This window comes from Carlito syrichta, unplaced genomic scaffold, assembly GCF_000164805.1.
Source record: "Carlito syrichta isolate Samal-C Ts95f unplaced genomic scaffold, Tarsius_syrichta-2.0.1 Scaffold140504, whole genome shotgun sequence".
Taxonomy (NCBI): domain Eukaryota; kingdom Metazoa; phylum Chordata; class Mammalia; order Primates; family Tarsiidae; genus Carlito; species Carlito syrichta.
Genome location: NW_007084600.1, coordinates 43059 through 58563, shown reverse-complemented (window position 1 = coordinate 58563; position 15505 = coordinate 43059). Strand labels below are relative to the sequence as shown.

The window sequence follows — 15505 nt, the reverse complement described above, 5'->3', positions numbered from 1 at the left end:
GTTTAGCCTGCACGCTGTAGTTCAACATTTTCCAGTGTGTTCCACCAGATTTTAATAGGCATTAAATGAGCCAAGAGTTGCAGGTCTAACAGACCAGATTAAGCCCAGTTAAACAGTTTTCTCTCCTGCAGAGTCTTTATGCATTCATACTTCTGGATGTGTTTCTCCAAAAGGAACACTGTGGATTACAGCATTCCTATGGGGCAGCTCTCAATCCCACACCTTGAGAAATGCCACTGTGGGTCATAGGGAGCCACTGAAGGCAGTGGAGCAAGAGAGTAATGCAGCCAAAGAGCTCTGGGCCAAATATAATAGACTCTTCACAGGAGACGACTGTACCATCTTCCAGGTAGAGTGATGATCAGCCAGACCAGAGAGTCAGTAGCAGAAACAGGAATCAAGGCATGCAGTGGAGGTGGGAGGAAGGAAAATACATAAATTGGCTCAGAAATGCTGCTTTCTTGGTGATAGTGACAGTGAAATTTAGCTTGATTTTAGCTTTTCTGCTGAAAGCAGTGGTCACACAAAGACAAAATATGACTGTGAAGTCTAGCAAACCACTTTGCCCTTTGGGTGAGTTACTGTACCCCTCTGAACTGTAGCTTCCTTGTTCAATGAGGACATTAAGCCCTTCCTCTCAGGGTCCTGTAAGCATTCCAAGATTATATATATTGACAGATATATACATATATGCCTGGTGGAGTTGGAACTCCACTTACAGCCCTGATGAAGGACCTGGTACCAGACTAGCCCTGCCACCAAAAACAACATGCCAGTTGGCACACCAAGAGACCACCATTCTCAGGCATGGACAATAGGCACTGCAATCTCTGAGGGAAGGAAGACGCCCAAGGTGAACTCCTCTTCACCTGAACTCTTATTCTAGGAAGTGACTCTCATCTCAAGCATGGCACAGGACAGTGGAGCTCAAACAGAATATAGCGGTCCCCTGAGCTTGGGAGGCAGAGATCAGAGTTTGGGGCAACTGAAGCAGAAGGAATCTGTGTGACAGGGCACTGGAGCAGAGGCAGCTGCATGGAGAGGGAGCCCCAAAAGTCCACATGGGGATCTCTTGTGACTCATAAGTTTTTGCCCACGGGCTGGGATGTGCAGGCACAGGACAGGGTGAGACTATCTGAGACGTACCAGAGAGCAGCTATTACAGGGCTGCAAGGGAACTGAAATACTACAGGCTAAGTAGTACTGGGAGACATCAGAGAGACCTTCATCCTGGACTTCAAGCTGAGACACCAGAAAGGCCATGTCTTAGAAGTGAAGACCATACTCTGGTATAGGGATACTCCAAACCTGCCCTAACAAAACCTAAAACCAAATTCTTCAAGATCCTCAGAAAGTTTGTAAGGCGTCTTGCCATGTTAGAACAACTTGGAGAACAGCTTGGGCTTTGCATAAATCTTCCCTAACAAAGTGCAAAGACAAACCTGTGGAATTTCAAAGGGATCATCTAATAGGTATACCGCTTGCTAAAATTTAACACTCCTCAGAAGAAGATAACAGAAACCAGAGTCTCTACAATACATTGCACACATACATAACATCCTCTATACAATCGCAGCTTTCAAGCCGTGCAAATAAACAGAAAGATGTGACTCTAAATCAAGAAAAAAACAGCCAATAGAAACTAACTCCAAGATGGTCCAGAGTCAGAGGTAGCAGATGAAGACCCTAAAGTGCCTAGCCTAGTGTTTGGCACATAGTAGATGCCCAACAGATGCCAGCTGCTCATCTCCATTTGAGCAAAGCAATAAGTTGTCTTTCAAAAGACTTTGAAACACAAGGATTAATAGAGAAAAATGTACCTAGTCTTCACATACTGAGTTCCTGCTGATTAACTATAGGGCATGGGGGAAGCTATCATGTGCAATAACAAGAGAGAGACAAGTCATGACTCTACCACTAGCTCACTGTGTGAGTCCCTCAACTCTCTGTGCCTCAGTTTCCTCATTTATATAATGGAGAATGCAGACAGATCATCTCAAAGGGCCCTTTCTCTCCAGGATCCTGAGTCTGTCTAGCAAAAGAACTGTTTTCAGCTCAGGATACGCTCTGAGATGAGGCCTGGAAGAACCAGTTGGAGAAGGAATTGGATCTACCTTTAATACCTTAGAGGGAGTGTGTGTAGGGATGTCGCTCTGCCAAGTATAATAATGTTGGGCTGTGAGCAGAGCCTGAGCTCATTGTCCAAAGGAGCCTTTCTTGAGAAAGTCTCCTAGCAACCAGCTCCACTGACATTCCAGCCTTCAGAGACCTTTGCAGAAACACAAAGGCTTTTTGTGGCTCCCTTCTTCAAAAGCCCAGGTCTAAAGGACTTATTAACAAGATGGTAATGTAAAGCACAGAGATCAGGGGCAGGGGCATTTGGTGGGACAGGGGATATTGGGAGGGTCTTCATTCACAGTTTCAACCTCCTTCCCTTCTGTGAAGTTACACGCAGTCTAGCTTCAGGGCTCAGAGCACAGCCTCCAGAAATGAGCTCAAAACCAGGCTCTTACTAGTTGTGTAACCTTGGGTAAGTCACTTCTCTGTGAGCCACAGTTTCTCCATCTATAAAATGGGGATACTAATACATCAGAGGTTGGTGCTCTTCCCCCAGAGCCCTTTTGCTGGTCCAGCACACCCATCCCCAGGTACTGTAGGCACTGACTGCTCACAGCTTCACCCTTCTCAGAACAATTGCCCATGGCTGATGGGAGTTGCCTCATCCAGATGTCCTTTTGGGATGGAGCCTGTCACCTGTATTGCCCCTATCCCTCTGTCCTGTAGCCAAAGACCAGTTGATATGGCGATATAAAGGCCCAGCCCCCTTGCCTCAAAGTAGAATAATGCTGTAGTACCATTTACACCCTGGACTCCTCATGGGATCCAGCTGAGGCTAGACTCCAGTCCAGTCCACATCTTTGCTTAATGTCTTCTCCTGCTCCATCCTGCTTCCCTCCCTTATCCTTTTCAACTTCCCATGAGTTCCCTCTCGTTTTAGGCTCTCCTTCTAGGAAATCCAAATTCATAATAGCACCTGCCTTCAGGCCACGGTTTATGAGCCAAGGTAAGAATGCACATAAAGGCCGGGCTTGGTGGCTCAGCCTGTAATCCCAGCACTTTGGGAGGCAGAGGTGAGTGGATTGCCTGAGCCCACAGGTTCGAGACCCGCCTGGGCAACTTGGCGAAACCTCATCTCTACAATAAAAATTAAAAAATTAGCCGGGCGTGGTAGTGAGCACCTGTAATTCTGGCTACTCGGAAGGCTGAGGCAGAAGGATCGCCGGAGCCCAGCAGGTCGAGGCTGCGGTGACCTGGAGCGGCCACTGCACTCCAGTCTGGGCAACCGAGTGAGACTCCAACTCAAAAAAAGAATGCACATAAAGTCCTCAGCCAAGGTCTGGCACACAGTAGGTGTTCAATAAATGAACATCATTATCATTATTATCATAATTAAAGGTAGATCTGGGATCAGAGGGGACTTCTAATGTGCACAAGATCTGGGTCAGTCTTGGCATGGGGAAATAACAGCGCTTAGACTGACTAACACAGTTGAGGCAAAGTCAGCAACTTCCTTTGTTTTCTAAATGTTAACAAATTATTTTTCTGATTATAAAAGCAATAAAACTTTATTGAAAGAAAACCTCAAGAAATGTGGAAAACTACAAAAATAAATGAATAAATTTGTGAATGAATACAATTCCCCACTACCTGATTATAAGCACTGAGGACATTTTAATTATATCCTTCCAAACACTTTCCACATAAATTCACATGATATACATACATTTGGACAAACATACTTATACACATATCTACCATATACAAGCATGTATCTATAATTGATATAAGTCACATATATATGTATATATCTATAAGGATAGATATAGATATGTAACACTAAATATATAGTGTAACACAACAGACGTAACAAAATACATAACCAATTCCGTAACCTATTTTTTTTCACTTGATTTTCATAAATAGATACTGGACATCTTCCATGTTAGTAATCATAGGTCTACAACATCCATTTAGCCACAGATTGTTACATTTTATAAAAATAATACAGTTGATTTAGCCAATCCCCTATTTCAGGACATTGGCCTTATTGCTAAGCTTTTTATTACTATGAACCAGTGCTGGTTAGTGCCACTCTTTGACAATATATCTTTCAATTGTGTATATTCAATTCCCTTAAAGCAAATTCCTAGAAGCATTGCTGCCTGGAGGTTGGAATGCACGGTTTGAAGGCTTTTGACCACACGTTTCCCTGCAGGATGCCTGTGCCCGGCCTTTAGTCATGCCCTCCAGTAGTACATGCCAGAGCATCTCCCCACACCCTCGTCAACATGGGGTATCATTACTTTTTCATTTTTGCCGATCTGATAGGTGGCAGAGAATACTCCATTGTTGCTCAAGTGTGCATTTTCTCTGGTTTCTGGGGAGGCGTGCATCTTTTCTTACGTTTGTGGGCCGTTTGGATTTCACCTGCTGAGAACAGTCCTTGTTTGCTTGCTGGCAATTCCTTCTGGGTGTCTCCTCTCTTCCCCCTTCCCTCCCTGAACCACAGGTTCAATAGATCCCTGGTGTGTTATTCGATATGCTCTGGAAGCCCTGCTTCCTACAGGACTTGACCCCCAGGAAGGCAGCGTCTTCACCTCTCCCCAGCAGCCAGCCTGGGCTGGGATTAGTGGGGATCCAGTCCCTTGACCTCCAGGCACTCCCTGCCCAACTCCCCTCTCCTGACCACGTGCACGTCCCTCCACCACAGAGAATTTAGAAACCAGATCTGCTTAAAGAAAATAAATCAGTTTTTGCCAAAATTCCAAACCCATCCAGCAAATACATTCCAGGGGCGATTATTAGCATGACTTGAGGAATCTTTTCAAAAGAACTTACCAGAACATTTCTTTAAAAGTCCAGTGCTCCTGAGAGGTTTAAAATGAGACTGTATATATACCAAGATTTAGCCCGGTTGAAAACACCCCAACCATGGACCCAGGAATTCTGCTGATAAGAGTTTTCCCTCTAGGTGGGTGTACTTACCCATGCATGGAAAGACATGTGTGAGGCATTCACTGAAACATTGTTCATAACAACAAAATAAACAGCAACAACCTAAATGTCTATCTGTAAGGACCTGCAAAATAAGTTACCAATGACCTTTCCCACGAAGACCTGTGCACAAAGTAGCATAATGTGGCAAATCTGAAGGTGTAAGTGTAGAAATGTGTCCTTGATCTACCATTAAGTGACAAAGCAAGGTGTAGACTAGCACATCTTGTGTGATACTGCTTGCATTTTTCAAAAGGCTCATAGGAATTGTCCTAGATATTTATGGAAGCAGAGACAACTGCATAAGATGCATAAGAAACAACTTGGTTTCATCTGGGAGGGGGCTTGAGGTTGAAGGATTTAGAGATTTGTAGGTTGCAGTCAACACCCATCTGCATTGTTTAAATAATCACCAGGATTATGTTTATCATTATTATATAATGAAAAATCTTATTTAAAATTTTAAAAGTGAGCCTATGATCAATAATCATAACTCTCATAACAACAATGTTACTAAATAGCTTATTGAGTACCAATAATGTGTCAAACACTGTGTATTCTCTCATTTAATCTTAAAACCAGTGCTATTTTGACACATGAGAAAACTGACTCTTAGGTTAAGGGCCAGGTGAAGGCCATGTCTGACTATAAAACCCTGGGATTTCCACAGGGCATGGCTCTAGTGCCTGAAACAAAACCTGTGTGGGCTTTGTCAGAACCTGTGGGGTTGGCCAGTGGGTCTCTTGTGGTGGGTTGGATAGCTTCCCATCTGAGGCTGCTCTGTCACCAGTGCCTGTGCCCTACAGCAGGGGTCTCCAACCCCCCAGGGCCATGGACTGGTACTTGTTAGGAATCGGGCCACACAGCAGCAAGTGAGTGGTGGGCAAGCGGAGCTCCGCCTCCTGTCAGATCAACAACAGAATCAGATTCTCATAGGAGCAAGAACTCTATTGTGAACTGCACATGCGAGGGATCTATGTTGCATGCTTCTTGTGAGAATCTAATGCCTGATCCCCACCTCTCCCGATCCATGGAAGAACGGTCTTCCATGAAACTGGTCCCTGATGCCAAAAAGGTTGGGGCCTGCTACCCTACAGTGTTTCTTCTCCTGACCTGACACTTTAGAATTGCACCATCCAATGCAGTCTACTTTAATTTGTTGAAATTAAATCAGAATAAAATTTCAGTTCCTTGGTGGCACTAGCCACATTTCTAGTACTAAGTAGCCACAAGTGATTAGTGACTGCTATGTTATCAGACAGAACATTTCCATCACCAAGAACATTTTGTTGGATAACAGCACTGCCTTACGCTAGGTTTAGAGCCAGGCAGACCTAGACTCAAACCCCGCTCCACCACTTACTTGGGGCTAACTGGGTGATCCAGACAACTCATTTAACCTTTCCAGGCCTCACTGTTCTCATCTGTAAAATGGAATGACAATATAGCTACCTTATTCTGGGCTGTTGCAGGGGTTAATTAAGATTATACCTGTTGCATAATTAGCTCAAAGTCTGCCACATGAGCAGCTGTCACTTAACAGGTAGAGAGGAGGGTAAGAACCTATAGTTAGACAATTTCATGGCCTTGAGCAGGTCTGCTCTGAGTCCTTGCCTCCTTGTCTGCAAAATGTAGTGAATGGTACCTACCCTGAAAAGTTTTTGTGAGGATAGAGAGCATTTGTGGATGCTCAGAAACAGTCGCAGTCCTCTTCCCCTTTGTGAAAGGGGGTTTCCTCGGTCAGGGAGTCTCACAAGACTCAGAAGTAAAATATTCCAGAAGACTGGTGTATCAACAAAAGAAGGCTCAATCCCTAGACTAAAATAATCATGGGGTGCTGTTTTGTCACCCAGTAGATTGCAAGGAAGGGGGGAACTTAAACTTTGTACTGAAGAATAATGTACATATGGAAACGGCACCTTTCATAAGCCTGAGAAATTCAAAACTCCTGTGTACCCACCACTTACACCAAGAAACCAAACACCAGTGGCACTCAGGAGCCCCCTCCAGCCCCTTCCCATCCATTGTTGCCCCCCACAAGAATAACCGTCATCCTGACTTCCAACACCACAGATTAGTTTCTTGCAGACAAACTTAGATTCACAACACCTCATGTTAGTGACTACCCAGTAATCTCAGACACTGGTGGCAAGTGTGCCAAATTGTACAGTCATTTGTGAGAGTAATTTGGCAGCATCTCCTAAGACTTAAAATACATGTACTTCTTGGTCTAACATGTCTACTTCACAGCGTCTGCCTTAGAGAAATGCTCCACACAGAGAGGCAAGCACCAGGGTGTTTGGAACAGAATTATATGTGATAGTGAAAAATTAGAAACAACCTGAGTGCCCAACTAAAGGAATGTTTTAAAAAAATAAACAGCATGGGACATCACAGTGTATGCTAGACACTGTAGGAGATCAAAAGAGTGAGGGGGAATCTACGTGCGCCAACATAGAAATATCTCCAAGACATATTGAAGAATTTAAAAAGCAAGCTGCAGAAAAATGACCAAAACACACACACACAGCATCAAAATCAGTGATGGCTCTGGGAAGAGGGTGGCATTAGGGCATGGCTGGGATGGTAAAGACAGTAGGAGTAATGTCACTTTTAAAAATCTACATCCAACCCGGTTGTTCCAAATGTTTAAAACAGAAATGGATTTAGACATTACTTCGTGAACTAATTTGCAAGCTTTTAAGGAGAACAAAACAACCCACCCACCAAGTCCAGGTGTGCAGAGGAAGACCGTCCCCCACACTCCCTCCTGCTGGGTGGGGTGGGTGGCTCTTGCTAGTGCCTCAGCTTCAGTTCCAGAAAGGCAGTCTTCTGGGCCTCCAAGATCTGTGGGGCTGAATGAATGGAGGTGTGAGAAGACCCTGCAGACCAGAATTGTGGAGGTTTCCTTTGATGGGTGACGGTGGCCTCGTTACCACACCTCGCTGAGAACTCGACACCAGTGGCATGAAAGTGGACCCCTGGAGAGGAACAAGGCCCAGGACTCGGCACCTGCCCCAAACAGTGCCCAGCACGCTAAAGAAAGGATGGACGGGTCTGATTCTCTCCGTCCCTGGGGATGGCACAGAGAGAGGTGGGGCAGGTGTCGCCTCACACAACAGGATGGCTTTGTGAGAGTGAGGCAATGAGGTGGAGGCTTGGGATGGGCCATGTGGCATCCAGAGGCTGGGAGCTCAGGAGAGCAGGGGTTGAGGGGGGCAGCAGTCAGCACCCTGCATTCAAAAGGTTTAGCCTTTAAGAATTTGCTTGGTGGGTGCCGGGTGCAGTGGCTCATGCCTATAATCCCAGTATTTCAAGAGGATGTGGTGGGAACATTGCTTGAGCCCAGGAGTTCAGGCCTGCAGTGAGCTATAATGGCCCCACTGCACTCCAGCATGGGCATTAGAGTAAGACTGACTCTTAAAAAAAAAAAGAATTAGTATGTTGGGGAGGCTAACCCAACTGACTCCACGGAGAAGTGTTCCTTAACCTTTCTGATCCTCAGTATCCTCCTCTGTAAAATGGGGTTCAAGTTCTTGCCATCAGGCAACACACACACACACACACACACACACACACACACACACACACACAAAGGCTCATGAGTCAGACTGCCTCACATCTACTTACAAAGCTGCCACTTGCAAGGGCCATCTATGAGAAGCCCACAGCCAGCATACTGCTAAACAGACAGAAATTAGAATCATTTTCCCTGAAAACCAGAACAAGACAAGGATGCCCACTCTCACCCCTCCTTTTCAACATAGTTTTGGAAGTCCTAGCTAGAACAATCAGACAGGAGAAGGAGATCAGGGGTATCCATATAGGAAAGGAGGAAGTCAAGTTATCCCTCTTGGCAGATGACATGATTCTATACCTCAAAAACCCGAGAGAATCTGGGTTCAAAAACCTCCTTGCACTGATTAAAGGACTTTGGCAAAGTCTCAGGGTATAAAATCAATGTGAAAAAGACAGTCACATGTCTATACACCAATAATAAGCAAACAGAAACCCAAATAAAAAGCAATCCTACTCACAATAGCCACAAAAAAATGAAATACTTGGATCTTCCTAACCAGAGACCTGAAGACCTTTACAATGAAAACTACAAAACACTGCTCAAAGAAATCAAAGAAGACACAAACAAATGGAAAAATATTCCATGCTTATGGTTTGGAAGAATCAACATTGTTAAGATGTCCATCCTACCCAAGGCAATCTACACATTTAATGCAATAACCATTAAATTACCAGCAGCATTCTTCTCAGACATGGAAATGACAATACAGGAATTCATATGGAAACATAAATGACCACAAATCACCAAAACAATCCTTGGCAAAAAAAAAAAAAAAGCAGGAGGTATCACACTCCCAGACTTTAAACTTTATTATAAAGCTACAATAATCAAAACAGCCTGGTATTGGCACAAGAACAGGCATATAAACCAGAGGAATATAATAGAGATTCCAGAAGCAAAACCTCAATTTCTCAACCAACTCATTTTTGACAAAGCCTCCACCACCTACGACTGGGGAGAGGAGGACCTATTCAGTAAATGGTGCTGTGAAAACTGACTGGCCACATGCAGAAGATTAAAACAAGATCCCTACCTGCCCCCATAAACAAAAATCACCTCTAAATGGATCAAAGACCTAAACATAAAACCTCAAACTATAAGAACCTTAGAAAGTGCTGGAGACACCCTTATGGAAATTGAAACAAGCAACCAATTCCTGATCAAAACCCCAAGAGCCCATGCCATAAGAGATAAGATAGACAAGTGGGATGTCATCAAACTGACAAGCTTCTGCAAACGCAAAGAAATCATCAAGAGAGCAGGGAAACAGTCCACAGACTGGGAAAAAAATATTTTCCAACTGTATATCTGACAAAGGCCTAACATCTAGGATCTACAAGGAACTCAAATATGCTAAAAAGAAAAAAACAAGCAGCCCCATTACAAAGTGGGCAAAAGATATGAATAGACACTTCACAAAAGAAGACATACAAGCAGCCAATAGATACATGAAAAAATGCTCAGTCTTACTAGTCATCGAAGAAATGCAAATTAAAACTACACTGAGATACCACCTAATTCCAGTCAAGATGACCATCATCAATAATTCAAAAAATAACAGATGCTGGAGAGGATGTGGCGAAAAGGGAATACTTCCACACTGTTGGTGGGAGTGTAAACTAGTACACCCTCTGTGGAAAACAGTTTGGAGTTTCCTAAAAAATCTAAAAATCGACCTTCCATACCATCCCGCTATCCCCCTACTGGGAATATACCCGGAAGAACTCAAATCACTCTATAAAAAAGAAACCTGCACATGTATGTTTATTGCAGCATTGTTCACAATAGCAAGAACATGAAACCAGCCCATGCTGCCCATCAAAAGAGAACTGGATTAAAAAATGTGGTACATATACACAATGGAATATTATGCAGCCATAAAGAAGAACAAAATCATTCACAGCAACCTGGATGGACTTAGAGTCTATAATACAAGTGATCTTTCACAGAAATAAAGAACTGAGTATCACATGTTCTCACTCATAAGCAAACCTTGAACAACTATCATAATACTATAAGAAAAGGATTGGCAGTAGTGGGAAACCACGGGGGTGTGGGGGTGAGGAAGATCAGGGAGGCGAGATTGGCAGTAGTGGGAATCTGCCTGGGGAAGGGGGGACACACCTCAACAACAAGGGTAACTGCATAATGAACATCCGTATATCTAACCCTGAATTATACCCCACATCTTTAAAATAAAATTTTAAAAAGCTGCCACTTGCCAGCTATACATCTCAGCCTGACCAAGGCCTCAGCTTCCCTCTTTGTCCACAAAACAGACAGAACTTCGATATTCCCAAATCTACAAAGACTATCATGAGGCTTAAATTAGGTCATTATCAGTAAAGTCCTATCACAGTGCCCATCACTAGGATTTGTCCAGTAACCATTTACTATAATTACTAAGCTAAATTTTATTTACTGAGCACCTAGGTGCCAAGAAGTACACTATGCATTGAAGACACATCCCTGAATAAGTCACAGCCCCTGTTCCCATGGTGTTTACAGCCTCATGGGGGAGGAAATAATGACACCTAGAGACATATTTCCAATTCACTCCAGGGTTCAAGGATAAATATTCCAAGGTCCTACCTTCATCTCTTCCAAGTTCTGAATTCAGTCCTGTGTTTATCTAAGATGCAACTTTGCTAACACCTTCCTCCTTCCTGCCAATCAAAAACTTTATGCTCAGAAGTGATCTCAATGTGTCCAAAACAAATCTACGTTGTGGAGATTTCAAAAGCACAATGTACAAATTGATACAATCACTGCTGGTAGTACCTACTATAACTGAACATTCACCTACCTTGACCCAGCAAGTCCACTGCCAGGCATCTGCCCCTCAGAAACGAGCCCTCATGTTTACCTGAAAACTCAAAGGAGGATGTTCCTAGCATTTTCATCAGGGATCACCAAAAACTGGAAACCACCCCAATGTGCACAGGAGAATGTATAACCAAGCTGGGATAGAGCCATAAAGTGGAATCCTTAAGTCAGCAGTAAAGGAACCTCAAACAAGTAGGTTGTATTATTCCACTTGTATGAAATCCTAGAACAAAAGAAACAAATCTATGGTGACAGAAACCAGGATAGTGCTTACCCTGAGAGAAGGTGGATGTTGACTGGGAAGGGGCAGAGGGGAGCCCTCTGGGGTGCAGGGAATGTTTTCCGTCCCAATCTTAGAGGTGGTTATGTAGATGAACATAGGTATAATATTTCATTGAAGCCGGGCTCGGTGGCTCAGCCTGTAATCCCGCGTCTTTGGGAGGCTGAGGTGAGTGGATTGCCTGAGCCTGCGGGTTCGAGACCCGCCTGGGTAGGGTTCGAGACCCGCCTGGGTAGCGAGACCTCATCTCTACAATAAGTCAAAAAATCAGCCGGGCGTGGTAGCGCATGCCTGTAATTCTGGCTACTCAGAAGGCTGAGGCGGAAGGATCACTGGAGCCCAGCAGGCGAGGCTGCGGTGGCCGGAAGCGGCCACTGCACTCCAGTCTGGGCAACCGAGTGAGACTCCAACTCAAAAATATATATATATATATTTCATTGAGCTTCATCACACTTAATGATTAGTGGGCTTTATGCTTAATTTTTAAATGTTTAAAAACAAAGCAAGATCCCTCAAGTGTCACCTGATGTGCAGAGAAGACTGGTTGATGTGGGTTGGCCCATGGTCTCCTTGGCACTTCCAAATTGAGGCCTTATCCTGTAGGGAAGCAATGGAGCAAACCGGACAAGAGGAGGTGGCTTTGGAGGTAGAATCATGAAGGTCACCGGTGATCAATGCCAAGTGGCTCTTCCCAATAATCAGGGCTTGAGAAGGAGGACAGGAGGCCACAGGAAGGACAGGAGAAACGCAAATCTTTTGGGCTTCAACCAAGATTGCGTTGTATTCAGCCAATTGGGGTATATTGTACATTATGTAATAGTATCTCCTCTGGAAATTGTGTGTGCTAACTTTAACCAAAATCACAACTACACCAGCATCTCCCAGTTCCGAAACGGTGAGAACAGATAAGAGTTGTCTGTGTGTGTCAGCATCGTCCTGAGGAAAGACTATCAGTCATCAGTAGTACGTCAGCAGAGATCCAGGGAGAACTTCTCACTCTCCAAACCCCAGTCCCTAAAGGGAGAGGCCTCGCGTTGGGCACTGAGGTTCCGCTGGACACAGGTTGGCCTTTCATGCAAAGGGGGTTGGCAGGCGTGCAAAGGACATTTCTTTGAATCCGAGGTCTGAGAGCTGCTCCTTATGAAAGTCTGGCTTTGTGATGCTGACATAGCCCTTGGGGTGCAGCCCCACCTCCCAGGTCTGAGTGGGGAGGTGTGAGAAGAAGCTCAGATTCCCTTTGAACCCTCTGGAGTAGGTGCTTTTCTGTCCCGGAATTTTCTTCCACAGATGAGGTTACTTATCCCCTTAGTTCTTTTGTTAAAGAACAAAAAGAGTCTTGGCCAAACCCCAAACACCCTCCCTCTTCTGTGCCCTACTTGGTGGCAGAGCTCAAAATGGGAGCCCTCTAGGGGAAACACCAGGCAATTCTGTACACCCCAGATAATCCCTAGGCAGGCAATAGGTGGGGCCTTCCTCGGTTCCAGCCCTGACTACTCTCTGAGAAATTATCCACTTTCCTCATACAGACCGGAGCTCCTCATGTGGGTCCATTTATTCATTCCCTCATTCATTCATTCTTTCAACAAGTCTCTACTGGGGATTCACGCCCAGCCCAACCCCAGACTACGCCCTGGGGAGAGCATTGCAAACAGGACTCAACCCCCCATGCCATCAAAGTTAAGTATAGGATGGTAGAGGAAACAGAGTGAAGGGATCATAATTCTGTGGGGAATATTAATACAGGAGAAGTCTAGGGTGCTCTGGGAACACATGATGGAGGGGGACCTCCCTGAGGAAACAGTATTTCTGCCAAGACCTACAGAATGAGGTAGCCAGACAGAGGAGGAGGGAGAATCTGGGGTAAGGGAAACAGCTGGTGCAAAAGTGAGTGAGAGAACCCATGTAGTTCCTAGTGGCAGGAGGATGGGTGACAGGAAATTGTCCCGGTCCCACCTTCTCCCTCCACTCCAGCCACCTGGACCTTACAGTTCCCTAACATGCCAGGCACGCCCCAGCTTCAGGACCTTTGCCATAACTGCTGACACTCACTCCTGGGATATCTGTTTGGCTGACTCCCTGCTTCCTGCCAGTCTGAGCTCTTGGCTCATCTTCTGTGAGACCCAGCTGAGCAGCCTGTTGTTACCACAGGCTGTCTCCACCCCCCACCAGCTGAACCTTCCCCTTCCGCTACTCCTCCTTTACTCCCTAGTGTCTAAGTCTTCCACTACACTATCTCACTCATGTGTATGGTCTGTCTTCCCCACCAGAATGCGAACACCACAAGGACCATTTTGTGTTCACCGAGGCATCCCAAGACCTTGGACATTTGGAAAAACAAATAGATGGGATTTGAGAGGATGGCAGGGAGGCACCAGACTGCAGATGCCTTGTAGGCCAGGGGAGGGCCTGGGGGTTGGATTCCAAGTGCAACTGGAAGGCGCTGAGGGTTGTAAGGCAGAGTCAGGGTATGAGTTCATTTGAAAAGCTTTCCCTGGAGTCTGTATGGAAAACAAGCTACTGTTGAATCCAGGCATGCAGTGGGGGTACCCAGGCTAGAGTGGGGGTGCAGGGGCCTGGGGAGAGGTGAGCAGACACAAGAGACTCACTAAGAGGAGGACTCATCAGGCCTCAGTGATCTGAGTACTGCGGGTTGAGAGAAGACAGAGCAAGGCAGACTCCCAGGCTCCTGGCCTGAGCAACAGGGTCAGTGCAGAGCCTTGTGCTAGGATGGAGACGACAGGGGAGGATAAGGCTGGGGGCTGGGGTGGTCGAGATTCTGTTTGGGCCAGGGTAAGTTTCAGGTGCCTATCAGACTTTCAAGTGGGATGTCAAGTAGCAGCCGGTTAGACGATGTCAAAGGTCAGAAGCAAAGTCTGGATCGGAAACACACATTTGGGGAATGCTGGTTTAGAGAGGCTTTTGAAGGCTTGAGAGTGGAAAGGGAGAAGAGAAGATGTCCAAGAACCGACCCTGAGACCAAGCCCTAAGCCTTCTAAAATGACCTTTGAAGAATAAGGAGCTTGCAGGAAGATGGAGAAGCCAGAAGGAGTAGCGCGGGCATGAGTTCAACATGAAAGAACCTGGGTCTCTCCAAAACTGTGGAAGTCACTCAGAACAAGAGAAACCGTCACAGCCACGGGGAGCTAAAGGGGATGAGACAACTCAACGTAATATATTCTGGATGCGATTCTAGAGAACGACATTAGGGAAAAACTAAGGGAATCTGAATACGGTATGGGCTCGAGTTAGTAATAGCGTATCTGTATTGGTTCATTAATTGTAACAAATGTACCATACATCAAACACGTATAGCCACGTGCGTGTACAGTGTTCATCATAGGGAAACTGGGCATAGGTTATAAGGGAACTCTCTGTACTATCTTCATACTTTTCTCTAAATCTAAAACTGTTCTAAATAATAAAGTCGATTTTTTAAAAAAGAACGTGAGTCTCATAAATGCCCCCCTACACACACACACAGATACACACACACACACACACACACACACACACACACACACACACACACACTCCAAGGCTTGGATAGAGGACTTACAGCAGATGAGAGGTCCACGTTCTCCACAACTCTCTGTTCTTAACGTCTTCTTTTAGGCTCTTCCTGTAGTTCAGAGCACTGTGTCCTATTTCTAACCCCAGATGCAAAACAGATGGGAAATGGATCCTGTGCCTTACTCTTTTTAGAATATTTCCCCACACCCCTTCCCTGTGCCTAGTGATTCTCTTGGGGCTGCTCTTCCTTTCTG

General features: G+C 45.2%; 1 protein-coding gene across 1 annotated transcript in view; it reads left to right on the top strand.

The window, feature by feature from the left end:
• Positions 1-15505, top strand: part of FAM107A (family with sequence similarity 107 member A) — a 58417-nt gene that overhangs the window by 19261 nt on the left and 23651 nt on the right. The gene's annotated exons all lie outside the window — the stretch shown is intronic.